The 23,624-nt window shown below is 40.4% G+C and overlaps 1 protein-coding gene across 4 annotated transcripts in view; it reads right to left on the bottom strand.

Moving 5' to 3' along the window:
- Positions 1-23,624, bottom strand: part of LOC134212317 (serine/threonine-protein kinase 26) — a 234,433-nt gene that overhangs the window by 152,878 nt on the left and 57,931 nt on the right. The gene's annotated exons all lie outside the window — the stretch shown is intronic.

Consider the following 23,624-nt stretch of genomic DNA (forward strand, 5'->3'; position numbering starts at 1 on the left):
TGAAGTTGTTAAAGAATTTGTTTACCTTGGAAAGCTTGTGACGTGTTTCCCGTGAAGTGAAAATACGTATTGCTGCTGCGAATAGGGGCTTTTACGGATTACGTAACCAGCTTAGGTCCCGCAACATGCAGACGGAAACGAAATTTGCTCTATACCAAACTCTGATTCTACCAGTGGGCCTTTATGGATATGAAGCATGAACATTAAAAGAGGCGGACCGGAGAGCTTTCGAGGTTTTCGAGCGAAAAGTGCTGCGTTTAATAATCGGAGGGAAATTAGAAGTGTGGCGCAGACGCATAAGTCATGAGCTGTATCAAGTATACAAAGAAGAAAATATTGTGAATCGTATAAAATACGGCAGACTTCAGTGGACTGGTCTTCTTCTTCTTATTGGCATTACATCCCCACACTAGGACAGAGCCGCCTCGCAGCTTAGTGTTCATTAAGCACTTCCACAGTTTTTAACTGCGAGGTTTCTAAGCCAAGTTACCATTTTTGCATTCGTATATCATGAGGTTAACACGATGATACTTTTATGACCTGGGAAGTCGAGATAATTTCCAATCCGAAAATTGCCTAGACCGCCACCGGGAATCGAACCCAGCCACCCTCAGCATGGTCTTGCTTTGTAGCCGCGCGTCTTACCGCACGGCTAAGGAGGGTCCACAGTGGACTGGTCACTTAGTGCGAATGTCGGAAAAAAGAATAGCGAAAGCAATATTCAACAGAGAACCAGATAGAGGCCGGCGACTTCGTGGAAGGCCACGAACACGCTGGCTGCACGCGGTGGAATCGGACCTGGGGACCCTGAACGTTCGGGGAAACTGGAGGAACATCGCCCAAGACCTACGATTATGGAGCTTTACAATACGCCAGGCATAGGTGTATCGACGCTGTAGCCAACCAAGTATCCAGGTATTAGGGAGGTATGACCCAACTTTTGCTCCTTTTGGATGGAGTCAATGGAGTAAATTATAAAAACGTAACTCAATCTTAGGCTGGTTTCGAAGCCGACGACATGAATCTCCAAGCTCTAGAGTGCTGATTGATTAGGAAAGAAGCGGATACGAATTTGGTGGATCTGCTGAACCCTCTGACTGATTAGAGCTCTATGTAAAGGTGAGATTCAGGATTGCCAAAACGCAATGAATGCAGAACTCTGTACAAAAACGAATTCGGCTCCGTAAGCGTTATACACGCCTGAGCCTACCAGATAAACGAACTTGGAAAAGAAAAATAGAGTCTAAATTCATAGATAAAATAATTAAGGGGTACCTCCAGCAATGCTAAGACCTGAAGGGGTACCACTCCCCGCAAAGGTTGAGAGCCCCTGATTTGGAGCAATATCCTTTTGTACAAAAATATAGAATCACTCAAGTGTTACGGGTTTATCAAAATAAGTGAAATGGTTTGGTCTTCTAAAAAAGGAAAAATGGAAAAATTAGTCAAATGACATGAAGATGACAATTTGACTGTTTGAATCAAAAACAAAATGTGGTAAAACTTTCACAACTAAAACTTTGAAAACTGGAAAGCAGTTGCAGAGTGAAAAACTTTGTAACTATCCGCAATACAAACTTTGTCGAATGATCCCGGCATAGCAAAAGACAACTGTTGAAGGTTAAAAATCAACATGTCAAACAATAAAATAGTTGAAAGGAGGTCAACAAACAATAACATGAAAGCTGAAAACAATTTAGGGTAATTACAAATTGTACAATTAGTTGAACAATATTGCCGACACTTATAACAAGGTACGCTTCAAATGCATACATGAAGTCAACGGATTATGGAAAGCCATAGCTCCAACTAACATTAAAACCACCAAACGCAAAACCAATCACTACTCGAACGTTTCAGCAAGTACAGTGAAACCAGAAGCGCTGCCATTCGGGTGGTGGCCGTCATCGACCGTTGTTTGTTGATCGTTAAAAAATCAATTATTTTTTCCGATTTAATTAGCATGGTTTACCGTCATTACTTCCTTCCGGCCATCGCCGCCGATCGTCACCGGGTCGGACCAGACCAGACCAAACCAAGCCAGCCAACCGACCGAAGGCTGATTGAATTGAAATGGAAAACCCATAAGCTTCTCGAACGCACACAAAACGCATCCGACTGCAACTTGTTGGTGTGGTTTCATTTTTCAGAGGAAAATGGAAACTCAATTTGAAGCGCTGTTTTGACTACCAGTTGCGCTCAGGGTTGTCAGATGTAAATATGTTTTTTTTATTTTAGAAATATTTGATATTTCTTTCTTCTTCTTATTGGCATTACATCCCCACACTGGGACAGAGCCGCCTCACAGCTTAGTGTTCATTAAGCACTTCCACAGTTATTAACTGCGAGGTTTCTAATCCAGGTTACCATTTTTGCATTCGTATATCATGAGGCTAGCACGATGATACTTTTATGCCCAGGAAAGTCGAGACAATTTCCAACCCGAAAATTGCCTAGACCGGCACCGGGAATCGAACCCAGCCACCCTCAGCATGGTCTTGCTTTGTAGCCGCGCGTCTTACCGCACGGCTAAGGAGGGCCCCTTTGATATAACCATACCTATATGTCGACAGTTGGAGAATGCTTTGCTTTCATGTAAGAAGTAATCTGTAGTATCTGGAGAAAATGATGCTACTCTAATACAATAGTTTAGGCTTGCCCCACCTATGAAATTGAACAAATCGCTAAATGATAATGATAAGGCTGGTTCGATATTTACTATCGAGACTATAAGAAGTTCTTTATGAAAATGATTGAAATATACTCCTGACATCACTGACAATCATTAGGTACTGTATTAAAAGTACGCATTTTTTCAAGCCACTCTCCACACACTGCCAGTTAGCTTAGCTCCGTATACGGTCCAATGCGAAAATAACAAACAACATCAGCGACGATACTTCTGCTGATGATGACTAATTGGCCAAGTGACCTCCCGCCAACGTCTCCTTTGCTACGCAACGTCCTCATCTCAGACGGCAGTTGCGCAAATCCAAATGGTCACCGAACTCAACCCGGTTGAAAGTTTTGGTAGCGCGCTGAAATTTGTAGCGATTTCGCCTCATTGGATGTGATTGGAATCAATTACAAGGGGGATGATGCTCCGTCCGACTGACGATGATGGGCTCACACTTTGCAGCACCACGAAGGGCTCGAAGCTTCAGTGAGCAAAGCGCTACTACTGACTGGGGCGAAGGCCTCCGATTTGTTAGAGTTGATGCTCGTTTACGTTCGTTTACTGAGCAAGCGAACTGTATGTCCAATTCGATTGGCTGCCTGATGAAAAGCAACGGACGAGTACTCACCTGAAATTGAAAACAAAAAGGAAAATTAAATTAACGTTTGTGAAAGTGATTTTGTTTTTCGTTGAAAAATTATGCTTAACCTATATAACCACATTGTCCTACATATAAATAGAATAGTAGCAATTGTGAACGCTCAACTAGCTTTGCATACACCAAGCCGTTTGAAACCTTTCACAAAGTTGTACGATGAAACAAAGTGTTTGTGGATAATAATACAAAAACAGTGATTTTGTCATGCTTGTGTCTAAAATTTTTAACCAGCTGAGATTGCATCTCGAAAATGTCACTTTTCATATCGATAAAATCACAACTTGATTAGTTTTTATTATCGTTCTAGCTCCTTGCATTGTGAATCATTGCAAAGCTAAATCTTGAGTCGCATTTGTTTTATTCTGGGATAACACGAAGTGATGAACACTTATTATTATCGACCGAAAAATCGCCTAAAAGGTGCCGTAGCTTGTGTTCTTTTCGGGTTTAACCAATCTCAACAACTTCTACTTCCCGTTTTCGTTTTAAAGGTGTCGTCCACTCCGCCATATATGCATAGCAGAAGTGCATACGAAATTAATTGTATCCATACCAAGTGGAGAAGGTTGAGCAATGCGATTGCTTAAAATACGAACCACGCGGATGAAGCACGTAATTAGGATTATGTAGTTTAATTCAGGAGCCCTACTTTCCTCTTTTATATAATTTTATTTCGCCTAATCGTAATCTACCTTCATATGTGGCATACGATGCAGTATCCGAATCAAGTTTTATTTTATCCATGGGTAAAACGAAACAGCCCAGCAATTGCGCGGCCCCAGCTAAACGGTTCCTCCACTATAATAAATTGTATAAACTGGGAAATAAATATCAAACGTGCGGCAAAGTGTACCACCAGCGCAGAATTTATGTGGTTTCGAAAAGTGATACCAAGTGACTTGGCGGTCGATGGTCATTCTTCGTTTAGCGACTCGGACATGAACTACCGACCGCGACATGAAAACGTCGGCTGTATCGCTACGGAGACGGAACAGAGCTCCTTGGCTGGGACACAGAACTGAACGGTCGCGGTGGTGACAGTGACCGCCGAAGGTCTTCTTGATTACACATTGCATGCTGTGCCGCCGGCTGTCGGTGAACTACACGCTGCCATATACAGAGAATATGATATCGAATTCTTCAGAACCAGAACACTACCTGACTATGTGTTCTGATTCGCGAAATCGCCAATTATAAGCGACCAGTATGGGTTGCCACTTGCAGTACGGTTAGTAGGAGTGCAATAAAGCCAATATTTATTGCAGAAGCAGTTTTTAGCGATTAACCGCTACAATTTATGTCTTTTTTAAAAGGGAATTGGAGTCACAATAAAATTTTATGCAGTACCTGCCCTTCCGCATTCTGGGCAGGTTGCCTCCACGTGGTCTGTTTTGAAGTAGGATCTAGCACACTGTACTCTGGTTCTAATTGTTGGGACAGTTCTAATAGTTACTCGCCAGGAATGACTGTCAGTCGATTGCACATGATATTAATTATCAACTTTTTTAAATATTCATGCGATAAAGGCACCACCGAATATTAAAAAATATGTTACTTCGATTAATAAAGACGATGGAATTTAATTTTTAAAATTCAGCATAAACTGTAAATGATTGCATACGTATAATATAATGTGAATCTGACATTATCTATCAACCGGGAGGTAATTATTACTATACTTACTCTTATCGGAACATTCACTTCATTACACCTAAAGCACATTTTGGCACAAACAGCAACTTCGATCGCCCCAGTGAAAAGTGAAAACGGTGAAATGGTCACAGATGATCTGCTGTTTTATAAATTATTCATAATGTAGCCAGGGAGAGAGAGATAATATGTGCACGTATGCGATGCCATTTCGCCGTGTGTCGCTGCTATCGATCGATCGGGTTGCTGTAACCAACGTACATAACTCATTCTTGCTGCACTGGTGCCCAACCCAAATGCACTAACGCTGCACCAGTCGATTCCACTTTACACACCCTTTCGTTTCTAGGTGGCGGGAGTTTCACATCCGGCCGGCACCGGGTCAGGCACCTCAAGCTTATCCATCCTCCCACTTCATTCCGATCAAGGTTGCCACACCGAAGCGACACTATTTGGCAAGCTTTCGCTTTTTTGCATTAACGTTACATGTTTCGATTCGGTCCGGTTATATGTTCAGATTGGTCGATATGAATGCGGTAATCGAAATTCATCCGTTTGCCTTTCTCAAACAGAGCAGAAAAAACGTATGAAGCAGTGCAGGTGATATTGTTGATACTAATGATGATACTACAAAATGTACTTCGATATTCCTCCAACCTAAACTAGGGATTTCGCACAAGCACGCTAATGTTCAAAAATTCGATGGGGATATGTGCAGTAAGGCTATGCGCCGCAGCCGACAGCACCACACCGCCGCCAAGGAATTTAAGACGCGCCGATGAAAACCAAGCATGTAGGCTAGATGTACCAGTTGTGGCTATAGCACCAGTTGTCGCACTAGTGCTTTATATGTCAAATGACCAATCAAAACACCGCAAACCAAGTTCATATCGATAAAGCATATGGGTCATTCCATATGAAGTGACCGAGCAAAAATGCAAACGTGCAATCGACTTTCTTAGAATTGAATGAAATTTTGACCAATTGTTTATGTATGGGTTATACCCCAAAATCCAAAATTTCGTGGTGATTGGACCTCCCCACGATTAATACGACCATCCCCCTTTTCGGACAAATGTATGAAACCCATCATATTGTTTTGTTAATATCTCTGGAACTGTGAGGTCTATAATGAATCTAAGGTAACCATGCAAAAGAAGATTTTTCAAGGAAATTATTTTTAAAAAAAATTTTTATGTGCAGTGTTGCCAAATGAACATTTTTTAAGTTTTTGTACGAAAAATGCATTTTCCACATTTTTATTCAAAAAATAACCTCACCAACGTATTCTTTGACCATTTTTACATTGGAAACGCCTAAAACCCCGGGGTACTATGTTCCGATTTTGAGATACAGCATTTTAAAAATGAAAAGTCTATTTTTCACTGTGAGGATTGAAGATTTTTACTAATTTCCGAACATACACAAATAAACGCATTGACACATACACACACACACCTCGATTGGTTGCCTCCCCACTTTCCGCAGCGCGTTTGAAATTGATATGGAGATTAGTATGGAATGTATTTTTAGCATTTTTGCTCCTAGCGGCTTTATTTTATCCTTAATTCAATCATCGCAATACATTAGCACATAGTCTGGGAGATTCCGAAAGAGTTTGCTGAAGAATAAGCATTGCTGAAAATATTACAACGCTTTGAAGATTGATTGTTGAAATCATATGCAAGAAATCAATGTTTCTGTCAGCACTATCTGGTGAACTGTGGTTGTTAGACGGCAAAACCATTTCTCTGTCCGGATTTTTCTCTGCAAATTAATCCGAATAACTACAATTTGTTCCTCAGCACTAAAAGATTAAGAATTTTGAAATAAAAAACTTAGTTGAATTATTGGTACACGTAGTTTGCAGTGCTGGCAGAATAAACAATTTTGGTCCAGCAAGGGATCTTCTACAAAGTTTTTCGGCCAACTTTTAAATATTGCGTTAAAAGTTTGGTTTACAAAAATCTGAATTCTCTAGGAGTTAAAATGCAAAGAATATAGCGAAAGTTCATTGGCCGTTAAAAAGGAAATATTATACATTTATTTTGAAATTACAGAAATAAAATCATTATCTCAAAGAAGCCCAATTTTATGATGTTTGTTTTTTGTTTACTATTTTCATATTTTGATAATATACACACACTTGACAATTTTTTATTGCTTGATAAGTGAGAGAGAGCTCATGGCTGTCGTCAAATCATTTTTGCGTGCTGTGAAGTGTGGGTTTGATTCCCGTGGTAGTAGGATAAAAACTTTTCGTAGATAATTCTCCTCTAGTCGACTAGTATTGACATTAAGCTCTTTTTCTCCCTTTTATATAGCTAAAAAATACGTTTAAAAATTGCATCCTACGTTTTTCGCCATTTTCAACCCTCTTACCTCCTACCTGTCACAAATAGTCACAAATCACTAACATTCTGCTTCTGTACGTACAAGTATCATTTACATAATGATTTGCCTTTTTCATACACTATTTTTCCACAATTACATAGTGAAAGTCTACTTCCTTATGAGCTAATTTATTTCTCCTTTTCCCGCACATTAAGTGTGCCGAAAGGCTATATGTTCGCTCCAAAATTTATTCTCAACTTTTTATAGATGGCGGGCGACCCATAGTGTTGTATACCAATCAACTCAGCTAGATAAATTGAGGTGATGGCTGTGTGTTAGGGTGGGTCAAAAAACACTTTTCAATTTTTTTGATGGGCCGCCCTCTTATTCGCCCTGATGCTCTGGACAAAATTTCAGCCAAATCGGTCAACGTTTGGGCGGTGCTAAACTCGTTGGAAGTTTATATGGAAAAATGTATGCAGAAACATCCAAAAACTTTGATATCCTTCAAAACAAGCAAAGCATACTTGTAAAAAATGATTTTGCTTAATTTTTGACGTCCTTTGCACCAGTTGTCGCACTAGGGCCCCAATTAGGGTGGGTGTACCAATTGTCGCCATACATAAGAACATCTATTTGTTTAAAAATAAGTAAATGGCATGTGGGTGGACTTTATATATCAAGCGAAAGGTTTTACTTCCTGCTCCTTAGAACAGCTGTGTAAACAACAATAAAATTTGTTATTATCCTCAAAATTGATTAATCCATAATAGGAACGCATGCACCAGTTGTGGCACTATTCTTAATTTTGGTTCCTTATTTGGCAAATCCCATTGTTTTCTTATGGGGCTGGCCAAATAGGGACCACTAGTGCGACAACTGGTGCAAAGGACGTCAAAAATTAAGCAAAATCATTTTTTACAATTATGCTTTGCTTGTTTTGGAAGAGATCAAAGGTTTGATCGTATCATATGAATATGCTTTATCGATATGAACTTGGTTTACGATGATTTGATTGACCATTTGGCATATAAAGCACTAGTGCGACAACTGGTGCTATAGCCACAACTGGTACATCTAGCCTAGGCCAATCCCATAAGAAAACAATGGGATTTGCCAAATAAGGAATCAAAATTAAGAATAGTGCCACAACTGGTGCATGCGTTGCTATTATGGATTATAACAAATTTTATTGTGGTTTTCACAGCTGTTCCTTAAAACCTGTAAAACCTTTCGCTTGATATATAAAGACCACCCACATGCCTTTTACTCATTTAAAAAAAAAGTTGTTCTTATGTATGGCGACAATTGGTACACCCACCCTAGTTGAGAATGTCGAAAAACATTCAATAACACGGAACTAAAATCGATATAGGAACTTAGGCTGTCTTTGCAAGTTTACGAAATATTTGGTGCCATCGGCGTCTTGCTAGCGTCTAACTCATCAGCGGTCTCCCACAAGTGGGACGACCGCGCTAAACCCTTTCTTGCGGTGGGATCTCCCACTGCGTTCGAAGCGTCCCTATTGCGAAGTCTTGAAGTCCGTGCGAAGCGCCAAACGCACAGAGCAGGTAAACTGATCTTGGTACTAAAGCATGGAGCACAAGCGAGCGTAACAACTTATAAAAGGCTGGTCCAGAAGGTCCAGGCTGATCGCGTGGAAGTGAGGTCTCAGGGAACCGAAGTAACTCTCCGGTGTGAACAGCTGGACGAAGTTACGGAGACAGAAAATCTCATCTCCGAAGTACGGGTACAGTACAACACAGAAGTCGAGCGGATTTGTGTATGACTTAGAGGGGACTTTTTGAACCTGCGTAGCTTGGTTCAAGATGCCAAAAAGCTCCTTGAGGCCGGAAACTGAAGGCTGGATGGTCAACATGCCCAGTAATCATGTTCCAAACATCTTCAGTTGAGAAGTGTTTTAGGTGCTTCGCATCATGCGAATGTGAGGGACCGAATCGTAACAATCTTTGACGACGTTGCGGAGAGGAAGAGCATTTTTCGCAGGCCTACGGAAAGGCATCTAGGTACAGTGATGTGGCAGTTAGTCTCTTAGGCGGAGATCGACGTCGATATTCTTGCAGATTCGTACCGTGTCGCTGCCAATAACGACAAATGCGTCGCGGACGGGTCTAACGATTTGCATAACGGGTCCAGCAGCCGACCAAAAGATTATGCCAAAGATGTTGCCATAGATAAGATCAACGGGGTGTTCTATCGTAGCTACTACGCCCTTCTGGTGGGGCGTACTATTTTACGAAACCGATGATGGTCATAGTAGTTCTTCTATCACCGCAGAAGTTCCGCAGAGATCTATCCTGGGTTCGATGCTATGAAACGGTATGATTGGCGAAGTTTTCTCCCGGTGTTGTGGCTTTGCCGACAACCAGGGTTTGCAGAAATCGCTCTCAATAGATAACGAACAACGATAAAAGAGAGGCAAAAACCTCTTCGAGTTATTACTCTGTGCATGACTTTTTGAGAGCCCCGAGCACGATCCCCACTTACTCGCCTCTCTCGATCTGAGCGGGCTTGCTACTAACAACGCGTGCTGCACACAAAGAGTTTCGTGCCGCACCACATCCCTGTCCCGCCAGGAGGCAAGCTAGCTAGTGAGATTCGTCAATGACGTAGCAATGATCGTGTACGGAGAGTCCATCGAGAAGGTCGACTTGACTGCAGCTTATTCGATCAGTCTCATCTAGGAATGATTGCAGCTTGCGCATCATAAAACGTCAACAACTGTAAATCGGTGCAGGAGGTGTCAGTTATTGGCGGCAGCAGCGACATCACCCCTAAGAGAACTTTGAAGAAATTGGAGGGAGCTGAATTTCAACAATTATGTCGACTACGCCTGAAAGCACGCGTCGACGGGGATAGCGACACTATCGCACGGTGTCTCTATGGGGAAATGTTTTTTTTTTGAATCAGTATCTGTGGAACACCAACCACACGAAAGTACATGGTCTCCACTATCATGTCGTGGGTTAACTAAAATGCTCTATCGGATCTAGAACAATTTATTTTTTTTCGTCTTTTTAGTGAAAATTCCACATAATCTCCATTCACCACCACCAAAATGTATGGAAAAATTACCCCCGATAGAACATTCTATAATTGCACTTACGTGAAAGGGGAAATCCTATGCTATCGTGTAGTGAGTATTTCGGAGATGCTATTTTTTTTTCAAATAAGACTTTTAAAATAAGACTTTGAACAAAGACACCGTGATCGAGGTTGTTAGCGGACAGCACTAGCGCATGCTGCTGATAAGCATGGCTGTTTCTATACTGCGGTACTACCGAGGTCCAGTTTGGGTGTCGACATTGAGCTCTAACTGTAATGTCCAAAAGTTGGAGGGTACTCATAGGCGCATGTGCCCAGAGATGCCAGATTTGAAGACATGTCTTCAATTTGAAGACATTTGAATCTCTGTGAAGACATTTATTTCGTGAAGACATTTTGAAGACTTTTCAAAATATTTGAAGACTTACATACTTATTTGAAGACACTTGAAGACAATCTATAAGCCAGCGAATAGAAAATACAATTACTTACTTACATATAAATTCTGCGACCTCTATATATAAATCAGGTATATGAATATTACAAAATTTATAATAGTCTTTATCTCGGGCTTAGAATCTCAAACATAAAATATATTCACACTAGCCGGTTGATGACTGCAACGCATTTTAAACCCCCATACGCACTTAACTTTGAGCTGTGCGCTGGTGAAAAAATTCCTGATGGCAGCATTTGATTGAATTTTTCTTGGCGGCGGCGGCGTGTCTGTAAAAAGGTATTTCGATCATCACATCGGAACGCAATAACCTACCTAATTCTCGGCAAACATAGACTGAATTCTTATATGACTAGATTTAATCTATTCAATCGTTGAGTTAGAATTAGTTTTTTTCTCAATTCCTTCTGAATGGCATATGCATACCATCATCCCACATTCCTCTAAATATCCGTCTGGTAACACTTTGAATTTCCCGTGGATTATTAAAAAACTTTTCAGTGAAAATTTAAAAGATTTTTTTAAGGAGAATTTTCGATGAGGAATTTCTTGTCTAAATTTAAGAGAATTGAAATTGAAAATTCAGTTAAAATTATCGTGGAAACATATAATAATTTCCGTTAAGAAGAAATAAAGGAAATACTCCAAATATTAAACCGGAAATTCTTCCTAATTTCCACAAGTTCTACTGAGCTCCCACAAAAAAAATCCCTTTTAATTTATACAAGAAATTTGCCTCAATTAATTCCCATATAGAAAATTCTTACGAATGTCGACAAGAAATTGAAATTGTTTGGTTTGGTGTTAAATAAATTTCACTCAGATCTTCCATGGTAAATTACTACAGGAAAATGTTTTTAAAAGAAATCCGTTGAAAACTTAATTACACACCTTCGCTAAATTCATCCTTGAATTACTTTGTTAATTCTTCAAGAAATATCTTTGGACATTCTTCCAGTGTTTTATTTGAGAATTCCTCTATGAATCTCTCCAGAAAATCGTTCTAGTATTGTTTTTGAAATTCCTCCTGGAGGAAATCACGAATTTGTCCGAAAGTTTCAGGAATTTCTCCGAAAAATCCGCCAGGAATACCTTTGAAATTTCTTTTAGGAGCTCCTCCGTAAGGTCGTCCAAGAATTCCATCGAAAGTACATCCAAGAATTCCTTCGGAAGATCCTCCCTAACTACTCCGGTAGTTCCTTCACGAATTCTTCCAGCAGTCCTTTCAGGAATTCCTCCGGAAGTTCTTCCATAAATTCCTCCGAAAGTTCCCCAAGAATTTTCGAAAATTCCCGCCTAAGCTCCTCCAGTGATCTCTCCGGAAGTTTCCCCATAAATTTCTTTGGAAATTTTTCCATGAATTTGTCTGAAAGATTCTCCAAGGATGTTGCCGAAAGATTCTCCAAGAATGCCTTCGAAAGTATACTATGGAATTTCTCTGGTATTTCCTCCAGGGTTTCTTTCGGAAATTTCTGCAGCAATATCTCAAGAAGCTCCTCCAAGAATTCATCCAGAGCTACTTCCAAGAATTCCTCCGGAAGTTTCTTTAGAAATTTCGACAGGAATTCCACTGGAAATTTCTTGAGTAATTCCTTAGGAATATCCTTCAGAAATTTCTCCAGAGAATTCCTCCGGAATTTATCCTGAAGTTCCTATAGGAATTCCTTCTTAGGTTTCCCCTACAGGGTGGCCACTGAAACTCGATTTTCAAATTCCCGGTTTTTTCCCGCTTTTCCCGGTATTTTTTGTCAAATTTTCCCGGTTTTAATTTAACTTTAAAAAAATCAAGGTAAGACTTTTTATATCTTTGATACTTAAATTATTAAGTAACTAATTTGAACAAAGATTTAACCCGAAGACAATCTTCGTATCCGACCAAATTATTAAGTTTTCTAAAAAAGATTTATACATATTTTAGGCAATCAAAACATTCGATTCGTAATTTATTCAATTTTACTTTTTTAATTTCAAGAATAAATGTCTAGAAAGTAAATCTTGAATTTTTTGTATTGAAAACTTTGATCGTTCCCATTCAATATTAGTATATTGAAATGTTCTAAGCTGTGGAACCTATTCAATATTTCCCGTGTAACAAATTAGAAAACTATCTTAGAGTATCTTTTTCACCATCATAACCTTCTATTATATTAGGTTAGTTGTGGAAAAATATACTAAACTATGATGAGTTCGGTGGTCTAGTGACTACCGCTTCGCCTTATAAGCAGAAGGTCGTAGGTTCAATGTCAGACTCGTCCCTTTCCTACTTTGTATTTCTATCTTAGTTCTTTCTGTGCTTTACGTTCTACCAAAACGATTCCTACTGTTAAATCCTTCCACATTAACAATTCCAAAACCTCCCGTGGCACCTATAAGAGGTCATAGAGTTCTCTGCATCTTTCTTAAGTAGGTGTCCAACTAGCCATCCTTCCCCCTCCTCATCATTGACAAGGACGTGGATAGGACAGATCTCTTCTATTGGAAAGTGCATTGCTTTCATCTTTCATCTAGATGGTGATTAGTCCCAAATCAATATCTGTGGTAACGGATGAAAGTAATGCTACTCTCATACAATAGTCTCCCGGCTAGGAGAGCATAACTGAAACTGAACACAATATTAACATATTGTGATATTTATAACTTATTTTGATAGAATTTTGTTCTTAGTAGCCATTATCTTTCAAATGTTGTAACAGGATTTTATCATAATATGATTTAAAAAATGCTTAACACCGAATTGCCCAACAGTAGGCAATTAAAATAGATGTAGCAAAGTCTTCCAGCCATATAGATATCACAACGCAAATATAATTTGCAAAGGTTGCCTTATTTGTAATGTTGTTAATTTCATGTTCTCGAAAAATATTCTTGTTCATTCAAAAGCAACTGCACTGCAACTGCAACTGCACAGAAATAATATATTTTGTATCTGATTCTGTTATAAATTTCTAACAAAATATGTTATTTTTATGATAAAATTGTAACAAAATTTGATAGTTTTTTGTTTCCAGTAGTGTAATTTTTGATAGAAATTTAGATATTTTAACAACATCCTGCACCATGTTTCTAACAAATTGTGTTATAAAAATTTAGTATAACATAATAACATAGGTTGATTTAATTTTGATATGACCTTCTAGTCGGGCTCGGATTTTATCACCTACGAAGTACGAATTTGTGCGAATTGCTCAATTCTAATGCTAGTTGTGAAAAAATACTAAACTAAAGATATTTTACTCTTTAGAACAGAGGTTCCCAAACTGTGGGTCGCGACCCTCAGGGGGGTCGTGGGCTGTTCAGTGGTGGGTCGCGAAAGACAAATTCCTAATTCATAATTTTGTTAGTATTTTGTTCCACAAATCTATTCCATATTTTGAATTAGGATCTAACTAATGATTGGATGATTAAAGAACAACAAACCTGACGAGGTCAACGGCCTTTTTTTTTGTTATACGATATTTGGGCAAGTAGAAAGTAGGACTTCTTAGGACAATCCAAATGTAAACCTCGAACCCAATCCAAAACCAATCCTAATCCAATTCGAATCCAAACTAAATCAAATCCAAATCTATTTAAAATCCAATCCAATTCCAATTCAAATCCAATCAAAAAATCTAATTCAAATTCAATCCAAATCCAATCCTAATCAAATCGAAATCCAATCTGAATAAATTTTAAATCCAATCCAAAACCAATCCAAATCCAATCCAAATTCAATTCAAATTCCATCCAAATCCAATCCACATCTAATCCAAAAAATTGACGAATTTTTGAAAAATACAACGATGGGATATAAAGCAATTTAATATAATTTGTCCAATCTAACGTGAACTCATTTTTATCTAATTTCATAAAATCAATGCATCTGGTACCTGGTGGGTCGCAAGCAATATGGGATTCTGCTAGGTGGGTCGCGTATCCGAAAGATTGGGAACCTCTGCTTTAGAATATTACAGACATATTCACGAAGTATTAAAAAATTACCATTTTCAATGACTTGTAGAATTTTCAAATATAATTCCAAACAACTCTTGAACATGTGTTAACATATATACTATTTACCATATTAAATTTTTTCGAACTCTGTGCAATTGGAAATTACATACAAATAACAGAAGTACATACAAAGGCAAACTTGGACATTAAAAGAATAACTTAAAGATGAAAACATTCATTTGAAAAAATGAATATTTCGATATTCGATTCTATGCTTTTATGTTGGTAGTGCGCACCACAATGTCTTATAATATTTATGAAATATGGTAAATTACTCATATTTTTGCCCAAGTTTTTGTTTAACAGATTTAATTAATCACAAATCGTTTAGGTCCTATACTAAAGGATATCCCTCAACCCCATAACTGAAGATATCCTACAACAAATGTACGCATACGTACAAAATATCGCAAGTCAGTCAAAAAGCCGATTACTCGAAATGGGAATCAAAATGATCTAGAGGCAAATGGATCTGAAAAAAAACTACTTATTTTTTATACCTCACACATTATGTACTAAAATCAAATAACTCAGTTAGAATGCGATTGAACAATAAAAATTAAAGAGTAAATCTTTCCATTTATATCAACTTCATTAAAAACTTTGAAGAATTTTGAATGTAAGTTGTCAAAAATTTATTTTTTCCCGGTTCATGTTCTTAATTCCCGGTTTTTCCCGCTTTTTTTCCCGGTGACTTCAATTTCCCGTCTTTTTCCCGCTTTTCCCGTTTTTCCCGGTTCGGTGGCCACCCTGCCCTAGAATTCCTTCTGCAAATCCTCCAGCAATTCCTCCGGAAGTTCCTTCAGAAATTTCTCCAGAAGTTTCTTCAGTAAATCCTTTGGGTGTTCCAACAGGAATTCTTCGGGAAATTTCGTCTGGATGTTTTTCAAGTATTTCACGGTAAATTTTGAATCCTTACAGGGTATTCTTTATAAATAAATTTGGAAGAATTCCACATGGAAATTCAGTTAAAAAATCTGGTGAAATTTTAAACATACTCCGTATAAAATCCAGGGGAAACTCGTTATACACTACCTCGTGAAAATTTTATAGAATATTCTCTTGAATTCTATTAATTTGAATGTTAAAAAAAATAAACATTATTCCACATCAATAAAACAAGGACATGATTGAATTTACAAACCTATTGGGTTTTGAAATTTCTCGCTGATAATCTTATTATTTATTCAGACTAAGGCCGAAGTGGCCTGTGCGGTATATAAGAGTCTTCTCCATTCGGCTCGGTCCATGGCTACACGTCGCCAACCACGCAGTCTACGGAGGGTTCGCAAGTCATCTTCCACCTGATCGATCCACCTTGCCCGCTGCGCACCTCGCCTTCTTGTGCCCGTCGGATCGTTGTCGAGAACCATTTTCACCGGGTTACTGTCCGACATTCTGGCTACGTGCCCGGCCCATCGCAGTCGTCCGATTTTCGCGGTGTGAACGATGGATGGTTCTCCCAACAGCTGATGCAATTCGTGGTTCATTCGCCTCCTCCACGTACCGTCCGCCATCTGCACCCCACCATAGATGGTACGCAGCACTTTCCTTTCGAAAACTCCAAGTGCGCGTTGGTCCTCCACGAGCATCGTCCAGGTCTCGTGTCCGTAGAGGACTACCGGTCTAATTAGCGTTTTGTAGATTGTCAGTTTGGTACGGCGGCGAACTCTATTCGATCGGAGCGTCTTGCGGAGTCCAAAGTACGTACGATTTCCAGCCACTATGCGTCTCCGAATTTCTCTGCTGGTGTCATTTTCGGCAGTCACCAGTGAGCCCAAGTACACAAATTCTTCTACCACCTCGATTTCGTCACCACCGATGCAAACTCGCGGTGGGTGGCTCACATTGTCTTCTCTTGAACCTCTGCCTATCATGTACTTCGTCTTCGACGTGTTGATGACTAGTCCGATCCGCTTAGCTTCCCTCTTCAGTCTGATGTAGGCTTCCTCCATCTTCTCAAAGTTACGTGCCATAATATCTATGTCGTCGGCGAAACCAAATAGCTGGACGGACTTATTGAAAATTGTACCACTCGTGTTAATCCCAGCTCTTCGTATTACCCCTTCCAAAGCGATGTTGAATAGCAAACACGAAAGACCATCACCTTGTCGTAACCCTCTGCGGGTTTCGAAGGGACTCGAGAATGCCCCTGAAACTCGAACTACGCACATCACCCGATCCATCGTCGCTTTGATCAACCGTGTCAGTTTATCCGGAAAACCGTGTTCGTGCATTAGCTGCCATAGCTAGTCCCGATCGATTGTATCATATGCGGCTTTGAAGTCGATGAATAGATGATGTGTGGGCACGTTGTATTCGCGGCATTTCTGCAGTACTTGGCGAATGGCGAACACCTGGTCCGTGGTGGAGCGTTCGCCCATAAAACCCGCCTGGTACTGCCCCACGAACTCCCTTGCAGTTGGTGCTAGTCGACGGCATAAAATTTGGGAGAGTACCTTGTAGGCGGCGTTCAGCAATGTGATTGCGCGGTAGTTGCTACAATCCAGCTTATCGCCCTTTTGTAGATGGGACACGACACCTTCCATCCACTCCTGCGGCAAAACTTCCTCCTCCCAAACTTTGGTAATGACCCAGTGCAGCGCTCTAGCCAGTGCCTCACCACCGTGTTTAAATAGCTCTCCTGGTAGTTGGTCAACCCCAGGGCTTTGTTGTTCTTCAGCCGGCCAATCTCCTCCTGGATTTCCTGGAGATCCGGAGCCGGTAGAATTATGTCCTGCGCGCGTTCTCCCAGGTCCATCACCATACCGCCATCTTCGTCTGCCACATCGCCATTCAGGTGTTCTTCGTAGTGCTGCCGCCACCTTTGGATCACCTCACGCTCGTTCGTAAGGAGGTTCCCGTTTATGTCCTTACACATATCAGGCTGTGGCACGTGGCCCTTACGTGAACGGTTCAACTTCTCATAGAACTTTCGTGTGTTATTAGCGCGGTACAGTTGCTCCGTTTCTTCACGGTCTCGATCTTCCTGCTGACGCTTTTTCCTCCGGAAAAACGAGTTTTGTCTGTTCCGCGCCTGTTTATATCGTGCCTCGTTCGCCCTCGTGCGGTGTTGCAGCAATCTCGCCCATGCTGCATTCTTCTCTTCCACTAACTGCTCACATTCGCCGTCATACCAGTCGTTTCTCTGATCCGGGGGCACCATGCCTAGTGCAGCGGTTGCGGTGCTACCAATGGCGGATCGAATATCTCTCCAGCCATCTTCAAGAGACGCTGCGCCTAGCTGCTCTTCCGTTGGAAGTGCCACTTCCAGCTGCTGCGCGTATTCTTGGGCTAGTCTACCGTCTTGTAGCCGCCCAATGTTAAGCCGCGGCGTCCGACTTCGACGCGTGTTGTACACCGTCGAGAGTTTTGAGCGCAGGCATACTGCAACGAGGTAGTGGTCGGATTCAATATTCGCACTGCGGTAAGTGCGGACATTCGTGATGTCGGAGAAGAATTTACCGTCGATTAGAACGTGATCGATTTGGTTTAACCGATTATATTATTAACTCGCTGATAATCATAATTTTTATATTGAAGACATTTGAAGACATATTTAAACGACTGCGAAGACATTTGAAAATATTCTCTGGCATCCCTGCATGTGCCTGAAAGTCATCAGCGCATACCGCATCGCATTTCGCAATTCAGCATGCGTGTAGATTGGAAACAAACACTGCATTCTTAGAATCAAATATTTCACAGGCATGTATGCATCAACACATCAAGTTTTTAAATATGAAACATGAAATCACAATTACAAAATAACCATTATAAACTTGAATACACATCATATCCACGGAACACAATAAGTAGCATTGAGTGTAAGTTTCAGCTTTTTTGCCAAATAGACGACCGTGAAATAAAAAAAATGCTTAATCAAATGCTTCTTGCACCTTAATTTCTTTGTTTGGGAATTTCAAAATTTTATTTTAACATAAAGCATTTTATTTTAGTTACAATAATTTGAGTTCATTTCACCAATATAGTTCAGTTTCCAGTTCTCAACAGTAAAATGGCTGCACTTGATTTTCCTGGTTTTGAGTAGTTTCAGATTGGTTTTATCTACGCTTATATAGAATCTGCTCATGGAGAAACATAAAGGCCAAATAAGACACCATCATTTATGATTAAAAATAGAAGAAAATTATCGATTACAAGGCAACATCAAAACATACACACACCACATGGCCACAATTTCTACCCCATTGTAAGATGGGACATTATTGTTATTGTAAGCCCAACAAGTTTGAAGCACTAACTGCGCAAAGAACGGCTTTGTAGACGAGTATTCGACAGAAGAGCCCATGATATGAATCAAAGGACTCTTAGCCACATAATACGGCTTCTCGTTTAATTGTGCTTTGGATAATGCTTCGGTGGAGATACGTTCGACCATTGAACACTGATGTTGAATGGTTTCGACAACGTCGTGATAAGGACAAGCGATATAACCGAATGGTCAGCCTATCTGAATTGGTGCTGGTAAATTCCTTTCATCGGATTCTTTTGTGACTAGGATTGATTAAAAATATGAGTAATTGGTTTTTCAATTCAAGTTATACTGATGGTAGAAGTTTTCTGGAGTAATCGTTAAAAGTTCAACAATAAATGTATGGATAAATAAGGGTTTCAGAGCTCTGTTCGTTATGCCAATTACTATAGCATCCAAACAGCAACAATAATCGTCAATCGGAATAGCAAACTCTAATAGTCAGCATTTACCCTCCAAGCAACCCTTCATCGATCATTCACCATCGTTGGAAGGTTTCCCTTTGACATTCATGAAACAAGTCCAACCAACCCGTTTTTATAATCCAATAACCATCACCAGGAACTTCCAGTAACAAACCTCTTCCACTCTCGCTCCAGGCAACCTCGGCAACACGTATTACTCAACTCTGGGCGAATGCGCCTTCTTTGCCACCCACTTCCGGCACTTTGGCACAGGTTCTATTTTTAATTTATGCCGTCGTCCGTCGACCAGTAGCGGAGCCCCCTGGAATGCCGGCCTTTCCCAGCGATATAAATACCGACGTTTTATCGGGAAAATTTCAACATTGCGGCGGGCTGTAGCGAAGTGCAGAAAGCAAAAGGAAAAATCGATTTACTCCTAGTTCTTTTTTTTACACTGCTATCTAAATTCGCGAGCAACCAACCAGCAGCACGCAGGGATGAAAACTACAGGAATAAATGCTATGATGCTATGATTTGGAATGCTTTTGGATGGTGGAAAAGTTTTTCGTATATTTGGCTGGTGGGTTTCAGTAAAAAAAACAGTAGAGGCCAAACATTTTGAAACTGCATGAAAGGCTGAGGTTATATGACAATTCGTTGAATAATGAAATATGATGGGGAAGAGCTGTATTTTAAACGACCCATACTGCCCAATATCGCATATTTGTCCCATATATGAATAGAAAATCCAGCAAAGATGGGACTGATATGCGATCATAGGCAGCATATAAGGCTCATATTGTGGACCACCCAGTTGCATTTCGTCTTTTTTCATAACATTTTCTTTTTCGATAGGTCTACATTCCTACTGGAACATGACCTGATTTTCAACTTAGTTTTCCATTATCATTACACAGTTATTTATTGAAAGTTTTTCTATGCCCACCAATTACATGACTATATATCTTGTAAGGCAAGCACAATTGATACACTATACATAGGGTGTCGAGAATGTTTCAAATCCGTAAACATCCTAGACCGGTCCGGTAATCGAGCTTATCATCTCCGGATTAGCAATGCTACGCTATTGATCCCAAGGCTAACAAAAGACCCTTATCTCATAAAACTAATTGAATCAAAGAACATTTTGTTTCTATTCTAGAAAGAGATAAGTTTTTTTTTCAGGGTAAAGCCAAGATACATAATGATTTTCAAAAGTTTCAACTGATAAGAATAACAAATGGCAGTTGGGTGGTCTAAAACAGTGGTTCTAAACCTGGGGTTACCTCGGACAAAAATGCGTAATGGTGGATGTATTACAATTCCAATCAAAACTTATTGATAAACTTGTCATAGGACGAGTTTGTACAATTCCATTTAATTCCGAAATACGTGTCTGTCAAAGGTACGATAAAGTGGTGGAATTAAATGGAATTGCACGTCTTATGACAAGTAAAGACATTTCACTTAAAGCTTAAAATAATTTTCTTATCTTATTGATAAAGTTTTCATAATTGTGTATTTGTCTTGTACATAATATGCATGGCGATTAGTAAATCAAAGCCAATTGATTCCTGCTCGGCGCTCCCAGCACAAGATCAAGATCAAGAAGCTCGAATGCCTAGTTCCAAGAGGCTCGGACTCTCGGAAGATTTCTTTCATAGAGATTCGGAACCCTTTTTTCAAGAGGCTCGGAAGCCTCCTTTCAAGAGGCTCGGAAGCCTCCTTTCAAGAGGCTCGGAAGCCTCCTTTCAAGAGGCTCGGAAGCCTCCTTTCAAGAGGCTCGGAAGCCTCCTTTCAAGAGGCTCGGAAGCCTCCTTTCAAGAGGCTCGGAAGCCTCCTTTCAAGAGGCTCGGAAGCCTCCTTTTAAGAGGCTCGGAAGCCTACTTTTAAGAAGCTCGGAAGCCTCCTTTCAAGAGGCTCTGAAGCCTCCTTTCAAGAAGCTCGGAAGCCTCCTTTCAAGAAGCTCGGAAGCCTCCTTTCAAGAGGCTCGGAAATAAATCTCCTTTCAAGAGACCCGGAAGCCTCCTTTCAAGAGGCTCGGAAACCTCCTTTCAAGAGGCTCAGAAGACTCTCTCAAGGGGCTCAGAAGACTCTCTCAAGAGACTCGGTAGGCTCCTTGGAAAAGGCTCTATAGGCTCCTTTGGTAAGGTTCTGTAGGCTCTTTTGACGAGACTCGGAAGGCTCCTTTTAGGAGGCTCTGAAGTCTTTTTTCAAGAGGCACCTAAGCTTTCCTTCAAAAGGCTTGGAATTCTTCTTCCAAGAGGCCCAGAACTGTATTATATTCAGAGGTCTCATTTTAAATTCAGGAAGCTCGGAAGTCACTCTTCAAGAGGCTCGGAAGCCTCCTTTCAAGAGGCTCGGAAGCCTCCTTTCAAGAGACTCGGAAGCCTCCTTTCAAGAGGCTCGGAAGCCTTCTTTCAAGAGGCTCGGAAGCCTCCTTTCAAGAGGCTCGGAAGCCTCCTTTCAAGAGGCTCGGAAGCCTCCTTTCAAGAGGCTCGGAAGCCTCCTTTCAAGAGGCTCGGAAACCTCCTTTCAAGAAGCTCGGAAGCCTCCTGTCAAGAGGCTCGGAAGCTTCCTCTCAAGAGGCTCGGAAGCCTCCTTTCAAGAGGCTCGGAAGCCTCCTTTCAAAAGATTCGGAAGCCTGCTTTCAAGAGGCTCGGAAGCCAGCCCGGTGGCATCCCTATCTCACACAATAGGCTTGTTTTGCAGCCAACATTGCGCGACCGTATCCCACTGACAGTTCTGTATCCTAATGAGAATCAAATGTGATGTTTGTAAACAAAACACATACTATCATGAATTTTACACTGAGATGTTGGCTGCAAAAACATGGCGTCGTGCCACCCACCTGTCGGAAGCCTCCTTTCAAAAGACTCGGAAGCCTCATTTCAAGATGCTCGGAAACCTCCTTTCAAGAGACTCGGAAGCCTCCTTTCAAGAGGCTCAGAACCCTCCTTTCAAAAGACTCGGAAGCCTCCTTCCAAGAGGCTCGGGGGCCTCCTTTCAAGAGGACCGGAAGCCTCCTTTCAAGAGGCTCGGTAGGCTCGTTTGAAAAGGCTCTGTAGGCTCCTTTGGTAAGGCTCTGTAGGCTCTTTTGACGAGACTCGGATGGCTGCTTTCAGAAGGCTCTGAAGTCTTTTTTCAAAAGGCTTCTAAGCTTTCCTTCAAAAGGCTTGGAATTCTTCTTCCAAGAGGCTCAGAATTGACTTATACTCAGAGGTCTCATTTTAAATTCAGGAAGCTCGGAAGTCACTCTTCAAGAGGCTCGGATACCTACCTTCAAGAGGCACAGAAGCTCCTTTTCAAGAATCACGGAAGCCTACTCTCAAGAAGCTCAGAGGCATCCTTTCAAGATGCCCAGAACCTTTTTAAGTGGCTCGAAAGCCTCCATTCAACAGAATCGTAAGCTTCTTTTCAAGGCTCGGAAGCCTTTTTTCAATAGGTTTGGAAGCCTCCAATAGCCATAAGCCCTGTACGAAGCTTGAAGTATAAACTTAATAAAATTATTTTCAGCTAAAAAAATATGGAAGGAATTCCATGAATTCCAACGAGATTAATAAAGTAGAATACTTTTTTGTTTGCGATACGGATGCAGGGTTATATTCTCATGGAACTAATTATAACACCTCTGCTGGTTTCACATACAAAATGTTCATGTTTGAGGATCAATATCTCGATTTCTAGTTATCAGATAGAGGACATATTTTGCATCCTAGCCTAAAGTGACCTGAATTTTCAATTAATGACTGTTATTTGTATGAAAATGCATGTTTTAGTTTGAAATATGTAATTATAAAGCCTCTCCACTTGTATGAAAGTGGTGGCTTTATAATTATTTCCAACAAAAACATGACTTTTCAGTTAACATGCATACAAATAACAATTATTAATTGAAAATTCAGATCATTATTGGCTGGGATGCAAAATATGTCCTTAATCTAATTGCTAGAAATGAAGCCAAAATGTCACTTACACCCCTCTGCTTCTAGCTACCTCTAAATGTTTCCAATCATTTGAAGGTACGGACACGTTGGTATTCAATTAGATTAGGCCACACATTTTAAAAGAAGCTTCATATTTTACGTCTACAGTTCATGCAGCCAATC

This window comes from Armigeres subalbatus, chromosome 2 (assembly GCF_024139115.2).
Source record: "Armigeres subalbatus isolate Guangzhou_Male chromosome 2, GZ_Asu_2, whole genome shotgun sequence".
Classification (NCBI taxonomy): Eukaryota; Metazoa; Arthropoda; class Insecta; order Diptera; family Culicidae; genus Armigeres; species Armigeres subalbatus.